Source organism: Solanum verrucosum, unplaced genomic scaffold (genome assembly GCF_900185275.1).
Source record: "Solanum verrucosum unplaced genomic scaffold, falcon-dt-bn FXZP01000229.1, whole genome shotgun sequence".
In the NCBI taxonomy this organism is placed as follows: domain Eukaryota; kingdom Viridiplantae; phylum Streptophyta; class Magnoliopsida; order Solanales; family Solanaceae; genus Solanum; species Solanum verrucosum.
The window spans coordinates 111,713-129,383 of NW_026020011.1; the positions used below are offsets into that span (position 1 = coordinate 111,713).

The 17,671-nt window shown below is 32.8% G+C and overlaps 1 protein-coding gene and 1 pseudogene across 2 annotated transcripts in view; both read left to right on the forward strand.

Annotated features, from left to right (window-relative positions):
- Nucleotides 1–262: 262 nt before the first annotated feature.
- On the forward strand, nucleotides 263–1,856 carry LOC125820240 (cytochrome P450 71AU50-like; annotated as a pseudogene). Its single transcript, XR_007442510.1, has 2 exons — nucleotides 263–1,134; nucleotides 1,225–1,856. The product of XR_007442510.1 is annotated as a cytochrome P450 71AU50-like (transcript).
- Nucleotides 1,857–9,462: 7,606 nt separating this feature from the next.
- The window catches only part of LOC125820257 (uncharacterized), a 32,414-nt gene continuing 24,205 nt past the window's right edge, over nucleotides 9,463–17,671 (forward strand). The window contains exon 1 of the mRNA XM_049499691.1: nucleotides 9,463–9,476. The gene's annotated coding sequence lies outside the window, so the exon portion shown is untranslated. The remainder of the gene's footprint in view (nucleotides 9,477–17,671) is intronic.

Genomic DNA, 17,671 nt, shown 5'->3' on the forward strand with positions numbered 1-17,671 from the left:
TGATTTTAAAAAACCTCCACAAATTAAAAAGTGATTTTGTGGCGGTCGTCATGGAGGTTTCTTAAAACCGCCACAAATATGCTCGTGGCAAAGGTAATTGTAGCGTTTTTAAAAACCGCTGCAATTCTTATTGTGAGAGTCAAAAACTGCCTCAAATTGACAAAATAACCCCCATAAATTGAGTATTTTTTTGTAGTTCCATATGTACTATTCAATTGATGCTTCTATAAATTCCATTAGAGGTTAGAAGTTAGGGAAGTCATATTAGCTAGCCATGACTTTGATATGGGAAACACTAGTAGTAGTTTGTATTGTGTATGCCTTGTATGAGTTCCTAAATATCCACAAGAGAAAAAAGTTTCCACAAGGTCCAAGGGGAATCCCCATTTTAGGACATCTTCATTTGTTAGGGAAAAACCCACACCATGATTTACGAAACCTAGCAAAGAAATATGGTCCATTTTTCCATATTAGACTAGGACCAATACCTACATATATTGCATCGTCTGTCGATACAGCCGAAAAATTCGTCAAAACTTATGATCATATCTTTGCTACGAGGCCTTATAACGAGTTAGCTAAGTATTTGTCATACGGTCATAAGAATTTGGTATTTGCAAGGTATGGACCATACTGGCACAATATGCGCAAATTGGTCACTCTAGACCTTTTAACTCATCAAAAGATCAATTCATTTCAATCCGTGAGAACACAAGAAGTAAGATCAACTCGCTTAAAAATGATGGTGGTTGTGTTGTTGATCTTAGTGCAAAAGTTGCAAAGTTGAGTGCTGACATAACTTGTTCGATGTTGTTTGGAAAGAAGTACATGGATGAAGAATTGGACAAGAGGGGATTCAAAGGTATACTTCAAGAAGTTGTGTATTTAGGTGCAACACCAAATCTTGGAGATTTTTTCCCCTTCCTTGGTGTAATTGATCTCCAAGGAATCACGCGTAAACTCAAGGAACTTTCAAAGGTGTTTGATGGATTTCTTGAGAAGATAATCGATGAACATGAACAGTCTCGTGACCAAAAGCAATCCAAAGACTTGGTGGACACGATGTTAGACATTATGCATTCAGGAGAGACACAGTTTCAGTTTGATCGTACCAATATAAAAGCTATTCTCATCGTATGTTATTTAATTTCATATATCCCTTGTATTTCTTCTTATTATATACGATTTAAATTTGTTCATCCTAATTTGTCTTATATGTAACAGGACATGCTTGCTACAGCAATCGATACTTCAGCAACATTGGTAGATTGGACAGTAACAGAGCTTCTTCGACATCCTCATGTGATGAAAAAACTCCAAAAGGAGTTGGAAGAAGTGGTAGGACTTGAAAGAATGGTAAAAGAGTCAGACTTGGAGAAGTTGAACTACTTAGATATGGTTGTGAAAGAGGGAATGAGGCTGCATTCCATTATACCAATAACGCAACGTGAGGCCATGGAAGATTGTGTCGTTGATGGCTACCATATACGAAAGGGATCACGAATCGTGATAAATCATTATGCAATTCAGAGGGATCCAAATGTTTGGCCCGAGCCTGAGGAGTTTTTACCAGAGAGATTTGTTGGAAGTAGTATAGATATTCGTGGACGGGATTTTGAACTTTTACCATTTAGCTCTGGTAGAAGAAGTTGCCCTGCAATCCCGCTGGGGATCACCGTTGTCCGCCTTATGTTGGCACAATTGGTGCATTGCTTTGATTTGGACCTTCCAAATGGCATGCAACCTTGTGATTTGGACGTTGATGAGCACTTTGGGCTAGTAACAAGCAAAGAAAACCATTTAATGGTTGTTCCTAAATAACGACTAAACGAATGATGAAAATCATTTTCGATATTGTAAACCTAACCTTATCTAGGGTTTGTTACTTCATTAGCATTGGTGTACGGTAACGTTTAGACCCTCTTGTTTGTACTTCTCTCTTCAGAGAATTGTTATTACTAATAAAGAAAGTTGTTAGACACACGGTCTAGTAATTAATACATATTTGTTACAAAAATCCATAATCATAAGCAGGGACGGCAATGGGGGCAGGCGGATACAGGGCGGTTTTAAGGCTACGTGGGGCGGTGTGGGGAGGACGGGTTCAAACTTAATTTTAACTTATTATATGTTATAACATTAATAGAGCATTATGTATAAAAATAGTTTCTTTAAAGTTACTAAAATATTCAAGATAGTAACTGAAAATGGTTTAATCAAAAACTAATACAATTTCTTACATCAATTGACCTCTAAAAAAATAAGATTTTAAGTCATTATCTATTAAATTAATACAACATAATGAAAAAATAAATTTTCTTTTTTATAAATTTTATTTTTAGTATCAAGCTTAATTAGAAAGGGAAAATATTGAAAAAAATTATGTGAGACTGGTTCATGTGGGCGGATTTATACGGAGCAAATTGAAAATGAAAAAAAAAATTGTTATACTGAGCGAATTAATTTTTTTACAAATTAAACTCAATCCCCGCCGCACACCGCACTCCCCATAGTCCTCCCTAATTTTATCCGATCATCACCGCTTCCACATCCTAGAATCTACTTAAGCAATTAAAAATCAAACTTAGAACCAATACATTAAAGTTAAGAAAGATGACTATTGATGATGAATGAAAATGTTATTGGTCCTCTAGTTTTGATTTAGAAATTTACTTTAGTTTAAATATGTCTCTGAAATTTCGATCATAATCTAGAAAAATTTGTGTCTTATATCCTATTATACTATTATAAAGATACGAACATTATATCGACTTCAAAATGGATATTTCCGGTCAAATTAAGTAGGCATAATACATATATTGGACCTTAAACTTGGCTTCAAATTTTAACTTTGACCTCCAACTTTCAAAGTGCACAAATAGACACTTTAACTATCCAACCTTTTAATAAATAAACACGCGTGTCTTACCTGGCAAAACGCGTGATGTGCACGCATTTTGCGCGAGTTAGAAGTAATTTTTGAGGCACACAACAGTAAAAAAAATGCTGAAATGACAACTCTACCCTTAATTAATTTAATTTTATTTTTTAGTTCTAAAATGGACGTGTAAAGTGTTTAATTAGTTGGCAGCCATTGAGTGGCTCACTAATACACGTGGAAGCGTTTGCATTTCACGCTCTTTGCTCCAAAAATCGTGTGTTTATTTATTAAAAGGTTGGATAGTTAAAGTGCTTGTTTGTGCACTATGAAAGTTGGAGGTCAAAGTTGAAATTTGAAGTCAAGTTTAGGGTCCAATATATGTATTATGCCAATTAAGCGTATGACTAGTTAACTATGACCTATCTTATTCCTTCTCAATAATATAAATAAACGTTACACAATTTTCCACGTACTCTATTAATCTTCTTTAATTTCTCCCTTCATTTACTTAAAAGTATTAATTAGTCACTTTCTCTTACCACAAACTAAACTCTTTATTTATTCCTCTCACATTGAATTTTCATTTTGACTCATTAACGTAACTTTACTCAACCATGTGTTAGTTATCCATTCAAGTCGTCTTTATTTTGTTTTGAACTACGTGCGTATATATTTTTGTCGTCTATCAATTATATATAGATTATATTAACTTTTTTCATTAATAGAGTACAATTCTCTCCGTCCCATTTTATATGAGGTAATTTGACTCAGTACGAAATTTAAGAAAGAAATGAAGTATTTTAAAATTTGTGGTCCAAAATGAATAATAGAAATTTGTGTGGATGTAAATTATTTCATTAAGGGTAAAATAGATATTTTACAGTTAAATTGTTACTTAATATAGAAATGTGTCATTTTTTTTGGAACGGACCAAAAAGGAAAGTAAGTCACATAAATTGAGACAAAAAAAGTAATATCTATTAAATTTAAAAGGGATAAGACACAAATAAATCCTTCAAATTGTAATTAAAATACAAGCGATACACTTTAACTTAATTAGTTTACAATAACCTATTCCCCTCCCCAATTTTTTTTTTCTTTCTATAATTTCGTGCACCTTCTATGGTGACATGGAATCAAGACTCAATTTCAAATAGTTGCGATGATACACGTGTTGCCACACTTGTAAATATTTTATTACTAGTGAAATTATTCGCGCTTCGCGCGGCTATATGAAATATTTATAAGATAATAATATGAAATATGTAATATTTAGGTTAGTATCGAATATATAGATAATATTAATATTTCTTTTCATCTGCGATATCATAGTTTTTTTTTTTTTTAAACATATAAAATATAATTTTTTTTGTATATGTATATAGTAGAACAAAATATTCACCGTGGTGAAGTAAATGGAATAAGAGATAATATGTTGAAATAACAATATATTGTATTACGTTGAAAATATTTTATATGTTTTAATCTTTTGTAGGAGTACTAATTTTCTATTCAAACTCTAATTTCGTCAAAACGAATTTGATTTTTTTATTATGTCCTTATTATTATATTTGCTTATTATAATTTTTTAAACATTAATTAAATATTTATAAGATTTATGAAAAATGAAACATACAAAAGTTATGAATAATATTTAATATTAAAAGTTACAAGTAAGATGAAGAGACATGAGTTATAAATAATTCAAATGTATAATTTTATTAGACATAAAATGTATTACTAATTATGCATTGATTTTATTTGTAAAATAAATAAATAAAAATAAGGGGTGAAAATACAAAAAATGAACAGAGAAAATATAAAAATTGGTGACTACATAAAAATTATAATTACATTTCAAAGCAAAAAGAACGGTGACGAAAATAGATTGTTACATACGCAAAAAATGGCATCGTGAAAATAATATTTTATTTTTCAATTACTTTTTTATAATTATAATAAAAATGAAACTCCTAATCATCATAATTTTTTTTGTTGTTAAAATGAGATAATTATATTAATTTTGCTTCATAACAAAGAAAAAGTAGAATAATAAAGGATCAAATGATTAGCATTGACAATATAATATATTTAGCTAAATTATTTATACAAATCAAAATTTAGAAAATTCTAACAAAAGTAACTAAGTTGCTAATACAATTCAAAGTAAAAAAATAATCTCTAATTATGCTTCGTTTTTTTTTCCTTCTATCATCTTCCTTTGCAAGTAGATCCGTCATCATGTTTTGCTCCATATGTCAAACTCTTCATTATATGCAACCAACTGAATAAAAAAAATAATCATATTACCAATTAAAAATAATTATGTCAAAAGAAAGAACGAAATTTAAACTATATGTAATATATTTGTATATTATCTTTTCAATAATACTAACAATACTAAATAATAATTATTTCTTGAAATCTAACAAATATTATAATCAGATTATATTATATCCGGAAAAGTAACTATTAGAAAGAGCAATTGCATAAAGACAAAACATTGTTAAGAATTACATAGAATTTTTTAATCATACTTGCTTGATGAATGATAATACAAACATTAAAAAATATTAAGAAAGCATGTCTAAGTACATAAAAATAAAAAGAAACACTTGAGAATGACTTTGTATGTGAATCTTCATGAAAATAAATATGAATATATATATATATATAGACAAAATAGAGGAAATGAAAAAATAAGGACTTGAGAATGATATATTTATTAACTTCATGTACTTTTTTTTTAGTTTCATTCACAAACCAAATACGAATTTATATAGACAAAAATAGAGGAAATAAAAAATAAAATTTTGCAATGAAATATTTCTTACCTTCATGTACTTCTTTTTTGTTACAAACCAAACCAATATGATGAAAAGAGAAAGGATAATTGTGAATGTGAATCTTCATGAAACTAATATGAATTTATAGACAAAATAAAGGAATACCATAAGACATCATAAACTTACAAATTTAAGTTTGAAGGTTATGGACATAAAAATTATGAGAGTTATGAATATTATTAAAAGTAAAAATTAAAGAGGGGCAAGTCATGGGTAATAACTCCTTGTGAATCAATTAAAAAATAAAGATAAAAATACTTAAAATGTAAAAAAAAATATTATCATTTCATGATTTGAAGTGAGATAAAAAAAAAATAGAAAAAAGAATGTGGAGAGTTTTTTTGTTGTAAATGTTCCTACATTAATAAAATATTTATTTGTATAAATTAAGTAATATATTTTTACAATACAATAATTAATTTGAATTAAAAAAAAAAGTCAAAAAAAGATAAATTATGTTTCTCCTTTTATTATAAGTGAGACAAATAAATAATAAAATAATATGAAGAGTTTTTATTATAAATGTTCCTCCATCAATAAAATATTTATTTGTCATAAATTTAAGTAGTTTATTTTTATAATATAATAATTAATTTATTTTTAAAAAAAACCAAAAAAAGAAGAAAAAAGCTAAATGCAAATGGAGGCCATAGAGAGGTGCCACATCACCTTATCTATGGTCCTCCTTTATATATATACTAGTAAAGAAAGCCCGGACGTTGCCCGGGTCCAACATTAATAAAGTTATATTGTTACTCTCTCCGTCCCATATTAGATGAGACTCTTACTAAAAATATTTTTTTCATATTATTTGAGCACTTATTAAATTAGGATAGAATTAATTAATTCTTTTCCATTTTACCCCTACAATTAATATGACCATTCCTATATTGTATGTGTATTTTTTGTAACTCATTTCAATGTGCATTGATATAAACAAAGGGCAAAATGGTGAAGTCTTCCAATGTATTAATGATTTCTTAATCACCGTGTAAAGTTGGAAGTGCCCATCTAATATGAGGCGGAGGGAGTATAGTTTATGTATTGTTATAAAATTAGTAAAGATTGTTATAATATATTTTGCTCATAAGTGAGATAATATAGAAACTTATTTGTCATTTGTCTTTTTAATTTCAATTTTAAATAGCAAATAAATGTAGCGATAAGATTGAGGGTAGAAATAAAGCATATTTTTCTAAATTTAAGTAAAATAAACAGAGTAGAAGTAACATTAGGGTTATCGATAGGACGATTCATTCGATTATTTTTAAAAAAATTATATCATTCAATTTTTCGGCTATTTTATAATGTATAACCAAAATTAAAATTTTAAAATCGTCCCAATCCTAATTTATGTGACACAAGTAGTACAAAAATTAGTCTTTTTTTTGTTGTCTTGTAGATATTTGAAGTTATTATTTATTGTAAATTATAGTACTTTTTATTAAAGTTTTTAATAACATATGTTACTTTTTATGTTTGAGAGTTAAACCAACTTTTTTTATATGTGTTTTGTCCTTTTCCATTTTGAAAAACCAATACTCTCTCCATTTTATTTTATATGTCATTTCTTTTTATAAATATATTGGTTATTCCCTCTTCTTATTGAAACACATGTTGACTTGTGGTGAATACTTATTCCCTCTTGTTATATAGTAAAACACATGTTGACTTGTGGTGAATACTTATTCCCTCTTCTTATATAGTAATATATATATATATATATAGATAGATATATTTTTTAAAGAAATATAGTTAAGAAAAATATTCTTATTTTCTTTTACCTTGTATTTAAGCCAAGTTAACACACGGAATTTTAAAAAATAAAAACTTTTTTTTAACCCTTATTAATTGTTTCTCTTTTTTTCTATTGATTTTATTTTATTTTTTTATTTTTTTTGTCTTTCCTTTTGATTTGATTTCAAATGTCTTGTATTTAAAAAGACAACTGTCAATATAAGTGCAAAAATTAAATACACATAAAAGAAATAATTAAAACATTAAAATTAAAGGATACTTTTAAAAATTAATTTCTTAAAAAAATAATTATGAATTGAAAATAGATAAAAAAAAATAATAATAATGAAAGAGAGAAAAATAAAAAGGTTAAGTGAGGAGGGAATAAAAATAATTAAACATATATAAATTAAGTTGTCAATAATTATATGTACTAACTAATTGTAAAATAACCAATTAAAAATGATGTGTATAATATTGAAGGAAGTTTTCTCATTTTTTTGTTTGTTTTTTATTTGCTTTCTAGAGAGTACGTAGACTTTCAACGTTACAACATTTAAAGTGTATTTATTTCATTTTAAAATAGTATAAGAAAGTAATAAAATATTAATTAAATTTAAATTTATTGCTGAAATTTCAGAAATAATTTAAAGATATTTATGTCTTATCCCAATTAAAAAAAAAATAACTACACTTCTATTCATTTATAAATAAGAAAGCTAACTGATCAGTTTCATTTATGACACATCTCTCTGTCCAAATTATCTTTCTACAACTTTTATTGTTTTTTTTATTTGCTTGATAATGACTATTCCTACTGACCTAATTTATGACATATTTCACTTTTCAAAAGTAAAATAATTTAAGTTTAATTAGAAATTTGCGCATAAAATTTTTAATTTTTTAAATGATATTTATATATTTAGAAACTATGTAAAAGTATTATAATTAAGTCATGATAATTGATAATCCAAAATATTTAAAAGATATATGAAAAATTTACAATCAAAATAGATTTGTTTGAATTTTGAAATTCGATGTGTCACATAAATTCAGACAAAAAAAATAGTTTTTAATTACAAAAATAAAATCATATTTGTGAATTTCATCCAAATATTATTACTTCAGAGGCAGAACCAGGATTAAAAGATTGGGGGTTAGCATGAAAACATTTACACGACTCCTTTTTTACCATAAGTTATCAATCAATTTTTTAGAGATTCATGAATTAATATACATATATATATAATTAATTTTCTAGTATAAATATAAAAGTATAAATTATAGGAACCACATATTATAAGTACTAAATAACATCCTATCCCTTCTAGTTTTCTATTTACCAAAAATCCCTTAAAAATGATGTTTGCGGGATACATAGCGTTGTGCACGCAGTGGCGAATTTAAGTGCAAAAAATAGGGCGTTCGAACCTGTGGTCTCTTCGTAAAATTAGATATTTTATGCATATATTTTCTAACATTTGTATAATATTATATTCTTGCACCCGTACTATAAAAAGTCTAGTTGATCCACATGGTTAAATGTTGAGCTTTTGACTTTGAGGACTGAGAATCAATTCCCACTTAATACATTTTTCTTGGTGCACCCATATTCGAAAAATTCTAAATTCGCCTCTGTGTGCACGGGATACATTTGGTTTGATACATTCTACATAGCGGGATACATAGCATTGTGCATGGGATACATGCGGGATACATAACGTTGTGCACGGGATACATAGCGTTTAAATGGATATTAAAGTAAGTAAAGAAGTGTAATTAAGTAATTTCTCCAATATAAAATCTACGAAAAAATAATGAACTCGTCCAAATTCATGAAGTGCGCCTCAATCACTTCCGCTGCTCCACATCTTAGTACATTAAAGTCAAAGAAAGACAACTATGGATACATGAATGAAAATGTATTTATTGTTCTTCAAGTCCTTGCACAAGTTTTGACTTGGAAATTTCAAGTGAAAACTACAACACAAAAATATCACATTTTACTTGTAATTTCTATAGTACGCATTTATTATATTGTACTATTCTACAGACAAGAAAATAATACTAGTCAGTTTTGAAATTTCAAAATGGATATCATAGTTAATGATGATCAATATCAGAGCCTCTTTGAAATGGTTGGAACGCCAAAAATATTTATGTTGAAGATTTTTTTATTTTTTGTTTTTTGAAAAACCAACTTATTCGGCTAATTAGAATAATTGCATTTAAATGGACGTAAAAACAATTTGTCTGTTGTTAGAAAAAAAAACTAAAAAAATGTAACTGTGCTTCTTAAAAAACACAAGGAGAAGCATAAAATTATTTATTTCAACACTAAATATTTATTTTGCTTAATATTTAAATAATTATGTTAATATTATATTTAATTTTATTTATTTATTTATCTATGTATATATTGATTGAAAATTTACATATGTACATTTTATTTGAATAAAAATAAAAATTTAATTAAAACTTTATAGTATTGATACGTATCATTTTTTGTAATTTGACTGTTAAAAAATAAAAGCAGTTTTTAACATAATTAGTCAAATACAACTTGATTTATCAAAAACACTTCCTCAAATGAATTAGCTAAACATAAATTACTTTTTGTAAAACTACTTTTCTGAAAAACTATTTTTTATAAAAATAAAGCAACGTTTTAGCCGTTAAACAAACGTTTATTCCTTCTCAATAATAATAAACGTTACACAATTTTCCACTCTATTAGTCTTCTTTCTCCCTTCATTTACTTAATTGCATTAATTAGCCACTTTATTCTTCTCACTTTGAATTTTCATTTTGATACTTTATTCTTCTCACTTTGAAATTCATTTTGATAGTTTAATTAAGTGAACGTGACTTTAATCTATCTCTCAAGCATCAAATTCAACTTGTCACCATTTATGTATATTCAACAAAATAGATAAGAACAAAAATAGTACAATAATGGAGAAAAAAAAATCAAAGCTAGACTAAATCCTAATTATGGTACATTTTCTTGTAAGGTTCTCATATATAGTGAAAAACTCTCTCCGCTTTTACTCCAAGGACATAAACAATTAATCGAATCTCGTTAAATCTTGCTATTATTTCAATTTATTTATTTGCTTGGATTATTTGATTTTGTGCTAGTTAATTAATATACGATCTTTTGCAACCGAAACATTAGCTCAAGAAATATCACCACTTACACAACCTAGTAGCCACATATAGCTTAGGGTGGTCAGCCGGACACCCATCGTCAAAAATTATATTATTATATATAAAAAATTATACGAAGTATATAGATTAAAAAATATCTTCCATACATATATATAACTTTCAACATCCTTAACGAAATTTTTTATTCACCATACTTGAGCAAGTAAAATCAAACTTAAAATCGATGTTAAACTCTACATGCATGCATGAACAGATCTCCATCAAAAGAAAACAAACAAACAAAGAGAGTCAAGAAAGACGACTGAATTATTGGACGTGGAAATTTCAAATGAAAGGTACAACACACAAATGTATATCCTTCCACTTTGACTTTTGTTTTTGATGTTTTTTCATTAAGTGAAATTATTAGTATTTACTCTGGGATGGCAAATGGGGTGGGCAGTTGTGGGTGTATAAATTCGCGACGACTTCAACCTGCCCCACATAGAAAAAAAAATCAATTTCCAACCCAACCCGCTTAGATTCACCCCTCCCTCCCCCGCAAAGGAGCAATATGTGTATTCTTCTGTCACAATTCAGACTGTCGTGAGTGACACACACTAAATCACCTGGTAGGAGAATCGATAACTAACCATAACTAAACCCAAAACATCTTTTATAAACCAAGTTCATCATAATAAATAGAAAACACAGTTTAGACAACCAATTAAAGAATTGAGTCCCCATAAACTCAATCCAATAGTTAAAACAATTATGCGGAAATAAACCCCAAGGAAATGAAAGTCGTGGTACCAAAACCCTAATTTCTAAACTAAAGGGGATGCAACTCTGACGTTCAAAAACAATGACAAAATTCTAACAATGTCTTAGTCCAGAAAGATGTACAAAAAAAAATAGAGGAATCTATGACAACCAGGAAGAATAGCTAACCCTTGAATTTGAAGTCAGACGTCCCTTAACTGAGGTTTTGGAGCTGCTGGAAGATGTCATGTACTCAATAAGGAAGAACAAGTGCAGTATCAGTACACAAACCACAATGTACAGATAGGATCACATGGTCAGTCCAAGATATGAATGTAAACTACTTACTACAGTACATGAGTAACACAGAACAACACATAAATTAACAATTATCAATGCATACCGATTCCCAGTCATAGGGCATGAAACAACATATATCTGGATGCATGTCTCACATGATCACAAATGCAATGCCAGTCGCCCTCTCTTGGAACCATAAACACAAACATGGTCCTCTTATGGAACCCAAATCAAACTGTTAGTGTACTGGCATGGTATCCGAGCTATCCATAGTTAGCGTACCGGCGTGGTACTCAAGTTACTCATTTATGGATATCTTCACTGTAACATCCGACAATTTGAAATAGCTAAGACGAGGCTTGGAATTTGAAAATTTTCATTTTTGGAAAGGATTTGAAAATCTGGAATTTGGCAAAGTGTGGAAATCAATGAGTTTTTGGCCAACTTTGAGCAGTCATAACTTCCAGCTCATGATGAGTTAGGGGTATTTCCAATTATTGTTGTGAAGCTTGTGGAATGATCTTTCCAACGCCGCCGAGTTTTCTCAATTCCGAGTTCGTGTGAGCGAGTTATGCCTTTTAGAAGTTGGGCAGTTGGCAGGGAAATCTGTCCGGAAAATTAAGGGCATTTTGGTCTTTTTCCCTAGCCATTTCTTTTGGAATTATATGGTGTGTTAGGCTGATTTTGGATCATTTTTATCCCATTTTAAAGAGAGAAAGTTAGGGTTCTTGAGAGTGAAGAAGAGAAGAAGAAGAGAAGAAGGAGAAGAAGAAGAGGAGATCAACAAGTTTCCGTCGTGGAAATCGTCGGGGGTGATCCCTATTAAGGTATGTGAGTTCTTAGTGTGGGTTGATCCTTTCCCCCACACCCCCAACTCATTTTATTATTGGGAAAGAGGATTAGTTGTGTTGTTGAAGTTGATGGTTGTGTTGTTGATATTGTTGATTGTGTTGTTGAAGTCCCTTGTGATTTGGGGCATGTTTCCGGTTGTTTTTTGAGTTGTAATCTGTTGAATATTGAGGGATTTATGATTCTAAATGTTTGGGGTTGGAAACCTTGACGATTAGAAGGTTTAGAGTTGGAGTAAAGAGGGAGAAAAGTCGAAATTGTCGGGGAAAAGGGGTGGCGTGTCGTGCCCCAAGAAGTGCTCTGACCTTCACCCCTTGGGGCGCCGCGCCCCGCAGAGCGCCTCAGTTGGCCCTCTGAGCTGCAAGGGCTGGCGCTCCGTGCCTTGCAGAGCGCCAAGGACGCCATGTTCCCTCTTTCCTTCCATGCTTTCTCATGCATGTTCCTAGGTGTTATACCTATGTTCCCTAGTTGTTTCCAACACCCCAAAGTGTTTCTAAACATCCCGAACTCATCCAAATACGTGTGATCATATACCTTGAATCCATAGTCCAATTCAAGGCAAGTTAGTATCAAGTTAAAGAGAAGTTAGAGTCAAGTCAAGCCATGTTAAGAAGTAAGTTCAAGCAAGTCCTCCAAGCTTTTCAAGAGTCTTCATTGAACGTTTTAACTTCATTCTTAGACTCAAGTTTCAAGTCAAGCAAAGAGCTTAGAGTTTCAAGCTAAGTAAAGAGTCTCAAGACTCAAGTTAAGTCAAGAGTGTAAGTTGAGTTCATTTCTCAAAAGCTATTAGGGAACTATGTATTCCCAAAGAAATTTCTAAAAGTTTTTACATTTGAGTAAGAAAGGAACTATCATTCCAAAAGAGCCTTAGGAAAAAGGAACATCGTTTTCCAAGTGAGCCTTTGGGCTAGATTTTGAGTAATTATCTCATTTAAAGAAAGATGTGTTTAAAACACTTATGAGTTTAAAGCATTTTGGGAGTAGTATCGAGCACCGATTTGGGGACGCGAGTTCATATTAAACTTAACTCTCCATAAGAACCATGTAGCCAACATGGGAGCTATCGGGTCATACTTTTTAGATGATCACGAAAGTTAAACTAGTGGATCCACTTAGTAAAGTTAGCTTCCTATATCAAGACCAGATATAGGATGGTCCTCAGGCAACGTGAGGTAAAACGTTGTATCATTAGCTTCCTATATCACGGCAAGGTATAGGATGGTCCTCGGGCAACGTGAGGTAAAACGTTGTATCACCACTCATATTCATAGTGGTGGTTTGTCGGTTAGAGAAGCTCCCACAGTAGAAAGAGCATGGTTCCTTGAGGGTTCTGCTTAGTACGGATGGGGGTGTGGGACTTCATTCATACATTGCACAAGTAGACCTTGAGAGAAAACATGGTATTTTCATGATATTATAAATATGATCTTTACGTCATGTTTTAAGAGTTTTGCAAGCTTTATATATTGCATGTGTCTTATTGCTTTATATATTGAGTTCAGTTATTCATGAGTTGAACAGAGCCAAGGTAAGTGTTCTCTTGTACTCTTTTCAAGCTTAAGTCGTGATTTAGCTTTCCAGCTCGCATACTCGTACATTCAATGTATTGATGCCAGTTGGCCTGCATCTTATGACTATGCAAATACAGGTACCCCGGATCAGCATCTTGCACGTCGTTGATCCAGCTAAGCACTCCAGAGTCAGTGGTGAGCCTCCTTGCTTTCCGGAGAACTCAATTATTTTGTGTTCTTAGTTTTGTTTTGTTAGGATGTTGCGGGGTCTGTCCCAACATCCATCTCAGTATGTGTAGAGGCTTCATAGACAGTCAGTCAGTTAGTTTTGAGTCTCTTATCTATGTATCTATGTAAATAATCTTTTTTTGAGACTCGAGTTGCCTTTTTGGCCAGATGTTATTTTAAGCAGGTTGTTTTAAAAACCTTGCGTTTCATTGAGTTATTCCGCTGAGTTAAGAAAGTCAGGCCAAGGGTTCGCTTGGGGGCCAGCGATGGTCTTCGAGTGCCGGTCCCGCCCAGGGTGTAGGCGCGGGGCGTGAAAAACTTGGTATCAGAGCACAGAGTTCAAGAGTCCTAGGGAGTCTATGAAGCCGTGTCTATAGAGTCCTAGTTATCGGTGTGAAGCGCGCCACATCTATAATTGGGAGGCTGCAACATTTAGGAAGATTTCTCACTTCTTTCACACTCATCTCGTACGTCAGAGTTTATCTCTAAAGAGTTTCTTCCTAATCCGTGCTTGCGCGTGTTTTCAGATAATCATCCCTCCACGAAGATTTGGTAGAGGGCGTCTTCCTAGACGTTATGTTGATGAGTAGGAGTTACCCTATGCACCGGGAGTGCAAGATCAAGGGGAAGTTTCTAATGCCGAGTTCAGAGAGGCAATTAGAATGTTAAGTCAAGCTGTAGCTAATCAGATTGGTCAGGAAAGGGGAGCTCGACATGAAGGAGCTGACACTTCTAGGATCCGTGAGTTCTTGGGGATGAATCCTCCGAGTTTCATGGGTTCGAGCACTACTGAGGATCCAGAGGACTTCGTTGAGGAGTTGAAGAAGATTTTTGATGTGATGCATGTGGCAGATACTGAGCGGGTTGAACTAGTTGCGTATCAATTGAAGGATGTTGCTAGAGCTTGGTTCGACCAGTGGAAAGGGGGCAGAGTTGAGAATGCATCACCTGCGAGTTAAGCTTCTTTTGAGAAAGCTTTCTTGGGGCATTTCTTTCCTCGGGAATTAAGAGAGGCCAAGGTATGTGAGTTCCTCACACTTAAGCAGGAGTATTTGAGTGTTCATGAGTACAGTCTGAAGTTCACCCAACTATCCCGCTATGCTCCGGAGATGGTTGTGGACATGAGAAATAAAATGAGTTTGTTTGTTGCTGGGTTGTCTCGGTTGTCATGTAAGGAAGGTAGGGCTGCAATTCTTATCGGAGACATGGACATATCTAGGTTGATGGTCTATGTGCAACAGGTCGAGGAAGAGAAGCTGAGGCACAAAGAAGAGTTCAGAAATAAGAGAGCTAAGACCGGTAGTGAGTCCGGGCAGCAGAAAGGTAATGCGAACCGTTCCTCCTTTCAGCAAAGGCAAAAGGGACCTACTCCATCATCTGTTAGTGCACCTGCACCCAGAAATAAAAGTGGGTATGCAGCACAAAATTCACAGAACTTCAAAGCTGGACCTGCACAATCTCAGAATAGTATAGCACAAGGAAGTAACCGGGGTCTTGCATGTGCTAGGTGTGATAGAGTCCATCCAGGGAAGTGTCGTCAAGGCCAGACAGGTTGTTTCAAATGTGGGCAAGAGGGTCACTTCATGAAAGAGTGCCCTAAGAACAATCAAGGTAGTGGAAATCTGGGCAGTAGGGCCCATTCTTCATCAGTTACTCCCCCAGACAGGACGACACCTAGAGGAGCTACTTCTAGTACCGGTGGAGGAGAAAATCGCCTCTATGCCATCACCTGTCGTCATGAGCAAGAGAACTCTCCAAACGTTGTTACTGGTATGATCAAAGTCTTTGCATTTGATGTGTATGCTTTGTTAGATCCAGGAGCAAGTTTATCTTTTGTAACTCCTTATGTTGCAAATAAGTTTGATATTCATCCGGAAAGACTTTGTGAACCCTTTTGTGTTTCTACACCTGTTGGAGATTCTATTTTAGCAGAAAGAGTTTGTCGTGATTGTCCTATTTCCATCAATCACAAGAGCACCATGACTGATTTGGTTGAGTTAGACATGGTAGATTTCGATGTCATTCTAGGTATGGATTGGCTTCATGCTAGTTATGCATTGATAGATTGTAGAACTCGAGCAGTCAAGTTTCAGTTTCCGAATGAGCCAGTCTTAGAGTGGAGTAGTAGTTCAGCAGTGCCTAAGGGTCGTTTTATTTCGTACCTTAAGGCGAGAAAGTTAGTTTCAAAGGGTTGTATCTATCACTTAGTCCGAGTTAATGACTCTAGTGTTGAGATACCTCATTTTCAGTCAGTTTCTATAGTAAGAGATTTTCCAGAAGTGTTTCCTGATGATCTACCCGAAATTCCTCCGGAGAGAGAAGTAGATTTTGGCATAGATCTCATTCCAGATACTCGTCTTATCTCTATTCCGCCATATAGAATGGCACCAACAGATTTGAAAGAGTTGAAAGAGCAGTTGAAAGACCTTCTAGATAAGGGTTTCATTCGCCCGAGTGTCTCACCTTGGGGTGCTCCGGTCTTGTTTGTGAGAAAGAAAGATGGTTCCCTTAGGATGTGTATAGATTACCGCCAGTTGAATAAGGTTACCATCAAGAATAAGTACCCTCTTCTGAGGATTGATGATCTTTTCGATCAGCTTCAGGGTGCCACTTGTTTTTCGAAGATTGACCTCAGATCAGGCTATCATCAGTTAAGAGTAAGGGAATGTGATGTTCCAAAGACAGCTTTCAGAACTAGATATGGACATTATGAGTTTTTAGTCATGTCTTTTGGTCTGACCAATGCACCGGCAGCTTTCATGGACTTGATGAATAGAGTCTTCAAACCTTGTTTAGATACGTTTGTTATCGTCTTCATTGATGACATACTAGTCTAGTCAAGGAACGAAGAAGATCATGCTAATCACCTCAGAACAGTTCTTCAGACTTTGAAAGACAAAGAGTTGTATGCCAAGTTCTCTAAGTGTGAGTTTTGGCTCAAGTCTGTGGCATTCCTAGGCCACATTGTGTCCGGTGACGAAATCAAAGTTGATACTCGGAAGATTGAGGCAGTGCAGAATTGGCCTAGACCCACATCTCCAACTGAAATTAGGAGTTTCTTGGGTTTAGCTGGCTATTATAGAAGGTTTGTTGAGGGGTTCTCGTCTATTGCATCTCCTTTGACAAAGTTGACTCAGAAAGCAGTGAAATTTCAATGGTCTGAAGCTTGTGAGAAAAACTTTCAGGAATTGAAAAAGAGATTGATTACAGCTCCAGTGTTGACGCTACCAGAAGGTACTCAAGGTTTTGTGGTGTATTGTGATGCATCTAGAATTGGTTTGGGTTGTGTCCTAATGCAGAATGGCAAGGTTATAGCTTATGCTTCCAGACAGTTGAAAGTTCATGAGAAGAACCCGACCCATGACTTAGAGTTAGCGGCTGTAGTGTTCGCTTTGAAGATATGACGT